This window comes from Triticum aestivum, chromosome 6A (genome assembly GCF_018294505.1).
Source record: "Triticum aestivum cultivar Chinese Spring chromosome 6A, IWGSC CS RefSeq v2.1, whole genome shotgun sequence".
In the NCBI taxonomy this organism is placed as follows: Eukaryota; Viridiplantae; Streptophyta; class Magnoliopsida; order Poales; family Poaceae; genus Triticum; species Triticum aestivum.
Window position 1 is genome coordinate 594,067,095 of NC_057809.1, and position 11,817 is coordinate 594,078,911.

The following is an 11,817-nucleotide window of genomic DNA, read 5'->3' on the forward strand; positions in this document are numbered from 1 at the left end:
TGATGCTTTGTTGTTACTGTTTTCTGTTTATTGTATCAACTGTTTGTCGTGTGAACTGCCCATCAGATTTAGGCTCGGATGATTCAGATAGGATGGAAGATTTGTAGGAATCGTCTGTGACATTCTCAATGAATTCGATCCCTCGCCGGCGAGCTTCATCATGTAAGACCTTTAGTAATTTCATTCAAATTTATCTAGCAACAATTGCATGACTCTAGACCTGAACAATTGCACCCTATGAAAAAAAGATTACACACAATGTGGGGTTGGTGTAGATGAGATAGGGGTGGGCCAACAATCATTACAGGTCGGTCGACCTGCCACAGGACCGGACATGTTCGAGAAAACTCAATCCGATGGCCGCATGTGTCGTGTCTTCTCTTTCGACCTAACTTGTTATGTGGACGTAGTTGGATTTTTATTTAGCTAATCTGTGCTTGCTGAAATTCTCATATGATGCATGCGTTCATGGATGAGAATGTGGATTAATTGATAAATTCAATGAAGAGTATACAGGGGAAGAATGTTTTATAAGATACGAGCCTTCTTTCCCTAAGGGTTGCTTGGTATTTCTGCTTTTTAATATTGATAACATAGGTGCATATTCTTCTTAAATCTGAAACATATGTGATCTTAAATTGTTTTGCATAATCTAGAATTTAGTTCATGGGCTCAGTTTGTACTTCGCCGTTCTGGTGAGAATAAGAGGTATTTTTAACTATATACTCACATATATTTGAGATAAACATGGGATTGTCAAAGTAGTCATGGAAAGCAGTGGTTACTCAATACAGTGGACAGTAAAAGTTCGTTTACACCGATATTAAGGATGGTGCATGCATCAAGTGTAGATGACACAAGGATGGTGCCCACAATCATTACAAGTCCGTCAATAGACGAGGCTGCAGGAAAGAGCTCGCGAAAATAGTGTGCTAAGTGTTATTACCAAGCTCGTCACCTTAGGATTCATCATTCATCGTGAATAGGCGGACAACTTGACCACCATCGGCGGTAGTGATGAGGAGGAAAAGCCGCAACGCTGATGGAGCGCTAGGGACATGTCATGATTTATTTTTCCCGTGGCAACGCACGGGCTCTTTTGCTAGTACTAATAAAAGAGAAAACATCAAAGGAAAGTCACGTTACACATGTGCCAAGCTATCAATTATTGGCCCAGTTTCCAGAATGCTCCGTGCATCCTTATTTTTTTACGCCCAGACAGAATAACGATACTTCCATATCTTCTTCCTCAAACCTTTCTTGGTTTCTTCATGGCGTATCGAGCAGCTGCCGTTCTCTTCTTTAATCGCCTGCACCAGCTAGGTTCGATATCCCGTCGAATTTCATTATCTGTGCTTTGCGTACCTACAGGCCACACACTGATCTACCAGCCATCAAGCTATAAGAGGTACCGATAGATCACGGAAGCTAACTCGATTACTTTTTGATTAGACACGGCTGGGAGAGATACACAAGTACACAGCAGTCCTCTGATTGATTTCCCACTTTGAGACATGCACTCTAGATTCTATGCATGTGACATCGTTACATAGATCGATTCCGGCATGTGGTATTTCACGTGTGTTTTTCCGGTGGATTGATAGGTTGCACAAGGTAGCTTTGTATCTGGAGATTGGTTGCTGCAGACAACGCATCAGGAGGCAAACCAAGCTAGGTTTTGTATGTCGGTCTGGCCCAAACGTCGGATGAGATTTTGTAGGTTCTGGCGACATGCCATCAGGTACACGGAAACTCGCCGGATCATCTCGGATGCAAGTCTGGAGCCAACATGGATCCATCTAGCTTGTGTTCATCGTGATGAATGGCAGTAGTTTAAATTCTCGAGATGACAGCATGCGGGGCCTAGCCAGCCGAGTATGCTTGCCAAATATGTTTGTCCACGCACAGCAACCGAAATTTGGTCCCTACAGCATGCGTGCCAGTCATTCCAATGGTTCATAACATGCTCGAGGAAGCCACAGCCTAACAAATTGCTAGATGCTATTGTTTCTTATTTGTCTATTTCCTTAATTAATCCCTTCATATGCTGCTGAGTAGAAATTGCTCGCTTCTATTATCATGCGAAACGAAAGAGTGACCGTGCCTTGGATTACTTAATTAAATTTAGAGTTTCATAACATGTTAGTTAGTCACGGGGCTATCCAAAATGTTCATAGTGGTGAGTGTGCGAATCATTTTGCTCAATTATTCTCTCATGAACGTCATCATGCATCTAATTCCCACACTACAAGCCTAACTTATAGTAAAATTAGGACCTGAGAAAAGTAGGAACAAACAAACGTAATAAAATGCCATCGGTTGATTGATTTATATGCACAAAAATTAATGTGGCATTGGCATGTGTGTTCAAAAATTGATCCATTCGATACAAAAACACAATCTTTGAGATATATTATATCTATGTAGTTATCTTACAGATTCAACTACTATAAGGTGCTTCAAATTAATTTTAACAGAAAAGAAGCTCCTCAAGATTTTACATGCAAGTGTACATGTGTCGTTCTGTTCAGATACAAGAAATCAATGCTTATAGAGAAGAACAGCATTTTGTGTTTATTATGAACATAGATTATACCAGAAATCAATACTTAATGATCTATAACATTGGTATTTATTATAATGCTACAAACAATTTTGTGTTTTAGTATGAACATAGATTTTGTGAGACAATAACTACGTTAGATGCGTTTTTTTCCTTTGTTTTGGCTAAATTACTAAGGTAGGAATATACATGTTCGTAGCACATTGTGATGTTATGGAAATATCTTATAGTCGAGGACTTTTACTGCATGTAATATATAGCTCCATGAATTATCTTTTCATCCATAGATATCCATGTCTTCATATGAACTTCATTTTGTTTTCAATTTTGGTGCAAGTACTTATCTCAATTTTTTATGAATTAGTGGTAGTTGAGGTGTTAATTTAAAAAATGATGAATTGCATGTGTAGATATTAACCCGAGAATGCATCTACTTTGTTCAAGAAAAAAAATTACTTTTCATGATCAATATAACATGTTTGAGAACGCATACATCATCTAAGGACATGAAGCCTGGATTTGGCATGATATGATAAGATAACTATAACACTTCAAGTACCCATAGGCAACATGAATGGAAAAGTAATATTATTGCTCACCAAAGTGATTAATCATTTTTTTTGGGAAATCAAAAAGAATTCCACAAAAATAAATAGAAATCTAGCCGCGCTATTGCGCGGGTGACTCCGCTAATTTTTATGATAAAGATTAAAAGTAAATATTGCAAAATAAACGGTAATAGAAATAACTTGTTGATGGAAGATTAATATAAAGGAGAATAGACCCGGGGGCCATAGGTTTCACTAGTGGCTTCTCTCAAGATAGCATAAGTATTACGGTGGGTGAACAAATTATTGTCGAGCAATTGATAGAAAAGCGAATAATTATGAGAATATCTAGGCATGATCATGTATATAGGCATCACATCTGTGACAAGTAGACCGACTCATGCCTGCATCTACTACTATTACTCGACACATCGACCGCTATCCAGCATGCATCTAGAGTATTAAGTTCATAAGAACAGAGTAGCGCATTAGGTAAGATGGCATGATGTAGAGCGATAAACTCAAGCAATATGATATAAACCCCATATTTTTATCCTCGATGGCAACAATACAATACGTGTCATTTTCCTTTCTGTCACTGGGATCGAGCACCGCAAGATTGAACCCAAAGCTAAGCACTTCTCCCATTGCAAGAAAGATCAATCTAGTAGGCCAAACCAAACTGATAATTCAAAGAGACTTGCAAAGATAACCAATCATACATAAAAGATTTCAGAGAAAAATCAAATATTGTTCATAGATAGACTTGATCATAAACCCACAATTCATCGGATCTCAACAAACACACCGCAAAAAGAGTTACATCGAATAGATCTCCAAGAAGATCGAGGAGAACTTAGTATTGAGATCCAAAGAGAGAGAAGAAGCCATCTAGCTAATAGCTATGTACCCGAAGGTCTGAAGTAAACTACTCACACATCATCAAAGGGGCCATGGAGTTGATGTAGAGGCCCTCCGTGATCGATGCCCCCTCCAACGGAGCTCCGGAAAAGGCCCCAAGATGGGATCTCTTGCATACAGAAGGTTGCGGCAGTGGAAATAGGGTTTCGTGGTGCTCCTGGATGTTTTCGGGGTATATGGATATATATAGGAGGAAGAAGTAGGTCGGTGGAGCCACGAGGGTGGGGGCGCACCTAGGGGGCAGGCGCGCCTTCCTGCCTCGTGGCCTCCTCGGTTGTTTGTTGACGTCCACTCCAAGTCCTCTGGATCACGTTTGTTCCAAAAATCACGCTCCCGAAGGTTTCATTCCGTTTGGACTCCGTTTGATATTCCTTTTCTGTGAAACACTGAAATAGGCAAAAAAAACAGCATTTTTCACTTGGCCTTGGGTTAATAGGTTAGTTCCAAAAATAATATAAAAGTGTATAATAAAGCCCATTAAACATCCAAAACAGAATATATATAATACCATGGAACAATCAAAAATTATAGATATGTTGGAAACGTATCACCCAGCGGCATGAGGGAGCCAGGGGGAGAGCACCGACTACTTGTTGCAGCAGCGGACGAGGCGGGGCAGCCACGAGGAGGCCTCTGCGTGAAGAAACTTTTACTTGGCTGCCTCTAGAAAGAGTAAATTACTCCTCGGATAGGAGGTGGAGTAAAATTTATCCTCCTCTATTCGGTTTTGGGGATCGGCTAGGTGTCGGTTAGAGGAGCAGAACACCAGATAGGGGATCGTTTAGAGTTGCATTTATCCCACTAACACTTGTATTGCCTCATCCATGTGCCAGGTTATTCTTGTCGTACTAAGCCACGAACACTGAAGCAATTCTACACCTCTTCCAGTTTCCTTTCCGTATCCATTTACCTATATTGCATAAGAAGAGAACTTGCCAAATGTCAAATGTCAAAGGTCAACAAGCAATGGTAATTTGTGCCATATAACAGAATTGTGCGTACTTATGCTAGATTACTAGGGAAGGAAACATGTTGAGGGAAGAACATGAAACTGTCTCTCTATAGTTGGAAAGGACACATTTGTCCTCTAGAGATGAGTGGTTCTTAACACCTTTATGGGTTCTAATATGGTTATTTAATGATGTATTTCTTCCTAGTTCCAAGTTGAAATTAATCGTGTGACCACTTATTTTTGACAGTTTTAATATACCAAATATGCAGATAGACTTTAATGTTGGTATCAATTATTCTTGCACCGTCTGTCCACAACTAATGTTGAAGAGACAATTGAGCACCTGAACATATCTTGTCATTCAAATCCAGTGGTCTCTAAATGCCTCGTGGATTGCTTTGGTACCAAGCTAGAGTGACCTTTGATGGTAACCTACTTTCTCGAAATGTTTATTACAACAACGTTGGTTCTCTCTAGACATGCCAACCACCTCGGATCGGCTAACGTCTATCCCGCTGGCCCAAAAATCAAGGCAGTGTAGACATCAAGTATATATTGGCAAAATAATGTCATTCTCAGTGAATGGTTTGTTCAAGCTTCCTAATGAGGCGATTTAAGGCATGATATACTCTGTAATAAATATATAGGATCTAAGGTAAGTCCATGGAAAATCTAGGGGTACCACTTTTGGGTTGGTTTGATGACGAGGAAGCAACACCTTGTCTAGTTATAGGAACCTTCACTATCAATGCCAACCCAGATGTTAGGTTTTATCACATGTAATGGTTGGGAAATGCCTCACCTTAGTGCCTAGTACTCATGGATTTTTCATATACTGCATCATAAGCATGGCATAATAGCAGAGGTGGTGAGTAAATTGCAGTCATTTGTGGCTTCTCACATGACATGATTAGAACGCCATATGTGGCTTCAATGACATGATTAGAACTTAGTAGCCTAGAATAGGATTTGCTGGAGCGGGTGGATGTTGTTAATTCATAACATGGGACATAAGAACTTTGATGGACTTTACATCAAGATGGAAATTTCTCTATGAATTCATTGTACCATGCACTCGTGTGTACTGATGCACTTATTAACAATAAGGTGATCTAGAAGCTTAAGATTCCTTTATAGATTAATATTTTACTTATGATATTTACGTAGAAGGGTCATCTTAACGAGGGAAAATTTTGCAAAGAAAACCAGGTAGGGGAGTACACAATGTAGTTTCATGACGAGATAATTAAACACATATTCTTTGACCGCAAGTACACATGTTCTGTGGCCTATAATACATGTCGAGCATTATTTGTATTCTACCCGAAGCATCCCAACCTTGTTTGGTTATTGGCTGTGGGGTATACATTAAAATATGAGATATTTTATCTTAGTAGCCGCAAGGGCCTTGGTTTGGGCGTTATGGTTATGCAAGAATGATGTGGTTTTGACAAATACTACCTCCTTCTAGAAATACTTGCCAAGGGAGTAGAAGATATTTTGTTCACTGCCATGGTTATTGTGTACAAATTGGCTTCGTGCTTGGCCTATACTTTCCAAGGCATGTACTAAGATGAAGAATGTGACTAAGGGGGTCTTTTCCAAACATGGAACGTGTTGTCTTCAAATCTGCTTAGATTGCTTGCAATTGTGCTTCTTTTTGCATCAAATAACGCCGTGTGTTTTTGTTTCCCAGAAAATTGTCACTTAGTACATGTGTGCATCTAGTTACTTCAAAATCATAGTGAACTCTTCATGCTTGTATCGCTCATCGCAGCATTAAGGGCTAGTAAAAACTTTCTTATCAGGAAATAGTATGCCTCACAAAAACACGTTGACAAAAGAGCAAGTGCAACTTACAAGTTATGACCAATTGAACAACGGAGATCAAATAGACATATCATAGAAGCGATCCCAAATAACAGTTTCAGCGACAAATAAAAATGGCAGAAATGGACCATGGAAGAGAAACATAACAACAATCTCAACTACTACAATAAAAATGACTTGGCTCAAAGAGCACCACCGAGACGGAATGTCTCAACTTATTAAGGCTTCCTATCATGCATATTAGCTATGCCAAACTAAATCAAACTAGACGAGACGCGCGTAGCTGGCCATGCAATGTCATTTGAGCTGGCTAACGACATGTATCCACCTTATGCCCTCATCGCCAATGGATATTCATACATCTAATGGTCTAACTCACCTTACCCATTCACCGGCTTCTTTATAATTTTGTAAATCCTACTTGCATATTGCAAAACCAATCATGTTGTTTCTAATCTTGTGTTGTAGAAATCTAGCCCTCATGTCTATCCTTGATTTTTTTCCCACATACCTTTAGTTTAGAAATCATTTTGTATGTCCCTATGACTTCATTTACACACTGTCATTCTAGGCATGCTCCTCCAGAAACATGTAAACCAATGCACTTATGTCCCCACAGTTTAGGCAAACCCATTTGAAATATGTAAAACATGGAAGAACGGTGTGTTTAGTATTGAATGCAACGTAAAAACACATACCTTCTTTTGTTCACATTGTTTAGCCAATGTGACAACATATATAGATCCAGGTTGTAAACTAAAAATATATTAACCATGCAAAATTGCCACCTATAGCCCCAACCATAACTCATCATTGATCTATCACTTTATTCATGTTTGTACCCATTCACCTTATCCCCTTATAACTTGTATTGTGTCACTCCATTTCCACGCTATTCTCATCGTTCTCGGTCACCAACATTCAAGCTATTCAACACCTCTTACAGTTTCCTTTACACATCCATTTACATATATTCCATAATAAGAGACTCTATCAAATATGAAATGTCAAAGGTAAATTAAATGGTAATTTGTGCCATTAGCAAAAATTGCCTACTTACGCTAGATTACTAAGGAAACACTTGGAGGAAACAATGAAAAGTGTCTTGATAGTTGTAAAGGGAAGCTATTTTCCTCTATGAGTTCTAACATGGTTATTTACATGATTTCTTTCTTCCAAGTGCCAAAATTAAGTTGAAATTACTTGTGTGACAACTTATTTATAATATGTTTAATACACGAAATATGCTGAGGCGGAGACACTTTACTGTTGATATCAATTATTCTTGCATCCTGTGTACTGCTATTGATGAAGAGACCATTGAGCACCTCATTTCGATTGCCCCTTTAGCATTTCTTGTTGGGCATGCATTCAAATCCAGTGGTCTCCGAATGCCTCGTGGATTGCTACTGCCTTTTGAAATTTTTATTACAATAATTTTGGTTCTCTCTCGGGAGCAGACGGTTATGTCCTGTTACCGACGAATAAGGTGGCTCCGTTAGTATCCAGTATATAGTGGCTGAAACTATCGTGCTTTTTAGTAAATGGTTGTTTTGGTACTCTTATCGAGTATGAGTTATGGCTTGATATACTCTGTAATAAATATGTGGCCCTAAGGCTTTGTCCTAAGTCCAAAATAAATCTAGGGGCTTTCACTTTTGGGTTGGCAACACCTTTTCTATTTCCGAACCTTTAGTATCAAGGACGACTCGCATGTTAGGTTTTGGCATGACTCATAGTTGGCCAATGCTCCGCCTTAGCATCTTCTAGTACCTAAGGCTTTTTTATATACTATGTCATAAGCATGTCATAATAGCGGAGGTGTTGGGTAACTTTTTGCCATATGTGGACTTCATACATGACATGTTTAGGCCTTTGTTAGTGGCATGAAAGGATCTGCTGGAGTGTCAAAATGTTGTTAATTTATGCTACCTTCGTCCCAAAATATAAGACGTTTTTGGACTTCAAATTTGAACTGCAAAAACGTCTTGTATTTTGGGACTGAGGTAGTAGCACGAGACATACGAGTTTAGACAGACTTTACATCAAGATGGACACTTCTCTATGAACTCACTGTACCAGCGCTTATAGATATTGATGCACCAATTAACAATAAGTTGATTTTTAAGCTTAAGGTTCCTCTAAATATTAATGTTTTTCCTATGGTATTTATGTAGAGGGGTCATCTTAACGAGGGAAACTCTTGCAAAGAAAAATGATAGGGGAGTAGCAATGTTGTTTCTACTATCAGGACGAGAAAATTAAGCACATATTCTTTGAAAAGTACGCTCCTGTTGTATGGCTTATAATACATGTCATGCATAACTTGTATTCGCCCAGAGTTTTCCAAAGTTGTCTCGTAATTGGCTTTGAGATATACTCCCTCTGTATCAAAATATAAGACCTTTTTAACACTGTGAAAAACGTCATATATTTTGATACAAAGGGAGTACATAAAAAGGCAAGATCTTTTATCTTAGCAGGCATGAGGGCCCTGGTTTTGGCATTATGATTATGCATGAACGGTATGGTTTTGACAAATAGAAGATATTTTCTCCACTGTCGGTTATTAAATTATTTATGCATTGGCTCCATAGTTGACTTGTACTACAACATCTAGAGCACTGGGAGCTCTTTATATATGGTGGCATCTACCTAGATGGAGCGGACGGCTAATGAGATCATTTCCAAACATGGACGATGTTCACTTTGGATCTGTCTTAGATTGCTTTCAAGTATTCTTGTTTTTGTGTCAAACAATGTTGTGTGTTTTTGTTTCCATAATTGTTAATTTTTGGCTTTGTATAGGTTGTGTGCATCTAGGTACGTCAAAATTGGAGTGGACTCTTCATGCTTGTATCGCTCATGTTAAGAGTAAGTAAAAAAATTCTTATAAAAAAATAGTATACCTCACAGAAACATGTTGACAGAAAGAGCATGCGCAACTTATGAGTTACGACCAATTGGACAACAGAAATCAAACAAATAGACCATGGAAGAGATCCCATATAACAGTTTCAATGACTAAAATAAAAATGGCAGATGGATCGTCAAAGATAACCATAACACCAATTTTAACTACAAAAATAAAAATTCCATGCCTCAAAGAGCACCACCAAGAGACAGAATGTCTCAACTTATTAAGCATGCCTTTCCTACATCTTAGCTATGTCAAGCTAAATCAAACTAGACGAGACGCACGTAGCTGGCCATGCACTGCACACTATGAGAAAAGACTCCTCTCCATCCTACCTTACATGGGAGGGAAAAGACTCGAAGATGATTCTTCGGGATCGACGCCGCCCGATTTCCAACCAAACCCCACATCTAAGGACTTCACCCCACTGGAAGAGCCGGCATTGGCGTTGGTACCAGCGCCGTCGTGCCCATTCATGTTATAGCCAGCGTTGGTGCCGGCACCGTCATGCCCGACGGTGTTATAGCCATTGTGGGCCAGGTCGTCAAGGTCCCTTCCAGATCTCACCATGTCGAACCAACCCTCATGCTGTGGCAGCGCCTGATACATTGTTGGAGACCCCACGTGCATGCTGTTGGTGATGTATGGAGTGTGCGACGGCTGCTGATTCATGACGGAAGACCCCATGTCCATCTTGTTGGTGATGTATGGAGCTGGCTGCTACACCTGTTACATCGCTGAAGACCCACCCATGTCCATGTTGTCGGGGATGTACGGTGCCTGGGGCTGCAAGACAGGCTGTTGTCTGCTAATTTTCGTGATGTTTTTGCCCATGCTCTTGAGGATCTCCTCCAACCTACTACTGACGCTGGTGAGCTCATCGACTTTGAGGTTGAGGAGGTCATTGCCGAGCATGGCCTTGTGTAGCAAGATCCCGATCTCAGGGTCTCAGACCTTATTTTCCTTGACCAGGAGCTTGCTGAGGCGCTGACTGAGGAAGTCTCCCTGGTTCACCATCCTCTTGAACTGTCCCTCTGGCATGGTTTGGTACTGATTCATGATATCCACTACCTCGGCATGGGACGGGTACACCTTTGGAACCGCATTGCCCTCATCGTACATCAACATGCAAGCGTTAGCATTGCACATGATAGAAACCTCACCCGCCTTACTTACCAGGTTCTTACTGCATGTCTCCAAGGTATGTCGCCGACTCGAGTCATTGTCGATGTACTTGAGGGATAAAATCAGCAAAGGAAATGAGGTTGATGGTTTTGGCAAGATGGGAAGGTAAGATTTATAGTGGAGGATCGACCAAGATGGGGAGGCTATATCGAGAAACTTTTAACCACATACTCACAAAATAAGGAGGTGCCATATCTTCATAAATGCATCATCAAACCAAGTAGTATTTTCTTTCATTAAAAAGTGCTTAGGATGTGGACTAAGGGAACAAATATCCATAACAAAGAACTTTGGTTCTTCTCGAGACACATGCATCTTATCCGGATATATGCTTATTGTAGCTATGTATTCCAAAGTGTACATCGTCTCGTCAACCATCTATTAATTTGTAACCACGTTAAGAAATCTTTACCTACTAATAAAGTACAAATTGCTTCTGCCCATTCACCATCACACATTTTTGCAAGAAAGTCCTTCCATTCTTTGGTAATTAAACCCACAATCCCTTCTTAGGTGGATATCTGAGAAACAATTTGTTTTTGCACAAAACCCCCTGTCATTGGGTATATTCAACATGTAGTGCTCCTTCCCCTCCATATCTTATCCAGCCGCTCCCTTTGTAGCACGGCGGGGAATGAGAAGGTGAGGGGCAGCGCCTTTGTTGGCGGCGGAGACGGTTACAACCGCAGTGGAGGATGAGAAGGCGGACGCCGTGGGCGCGTGCTCGGGTACGGGAGACCACCCTTGCATGCATGCCTCCGACCTGCTTCGTGGCGCGCACCTTGTCTGCGCCGCCGTGCTCTTCTTCGATTGCGCTGCCTCCTTCCTCGTCGGCTACCACTAGTCTAGCGCCTCCACAATTCCTTTCTTTTCTCACCCATCTTCTCTCTCTCGCCCCCAT

The 11,817-nt window shown here is 40.4% G+C and overlaps 1 pseudogene; it reads right to left on the reverse strand.

Annotated features, from left to right (window-relative positions):
• Positions 1-10,067: 10,067 nt before the first annotated feature.
• LOC123129770 (uncharacterized) lies at positions 10,068-11,817 on the reverse strand (annotated as a pseudogene).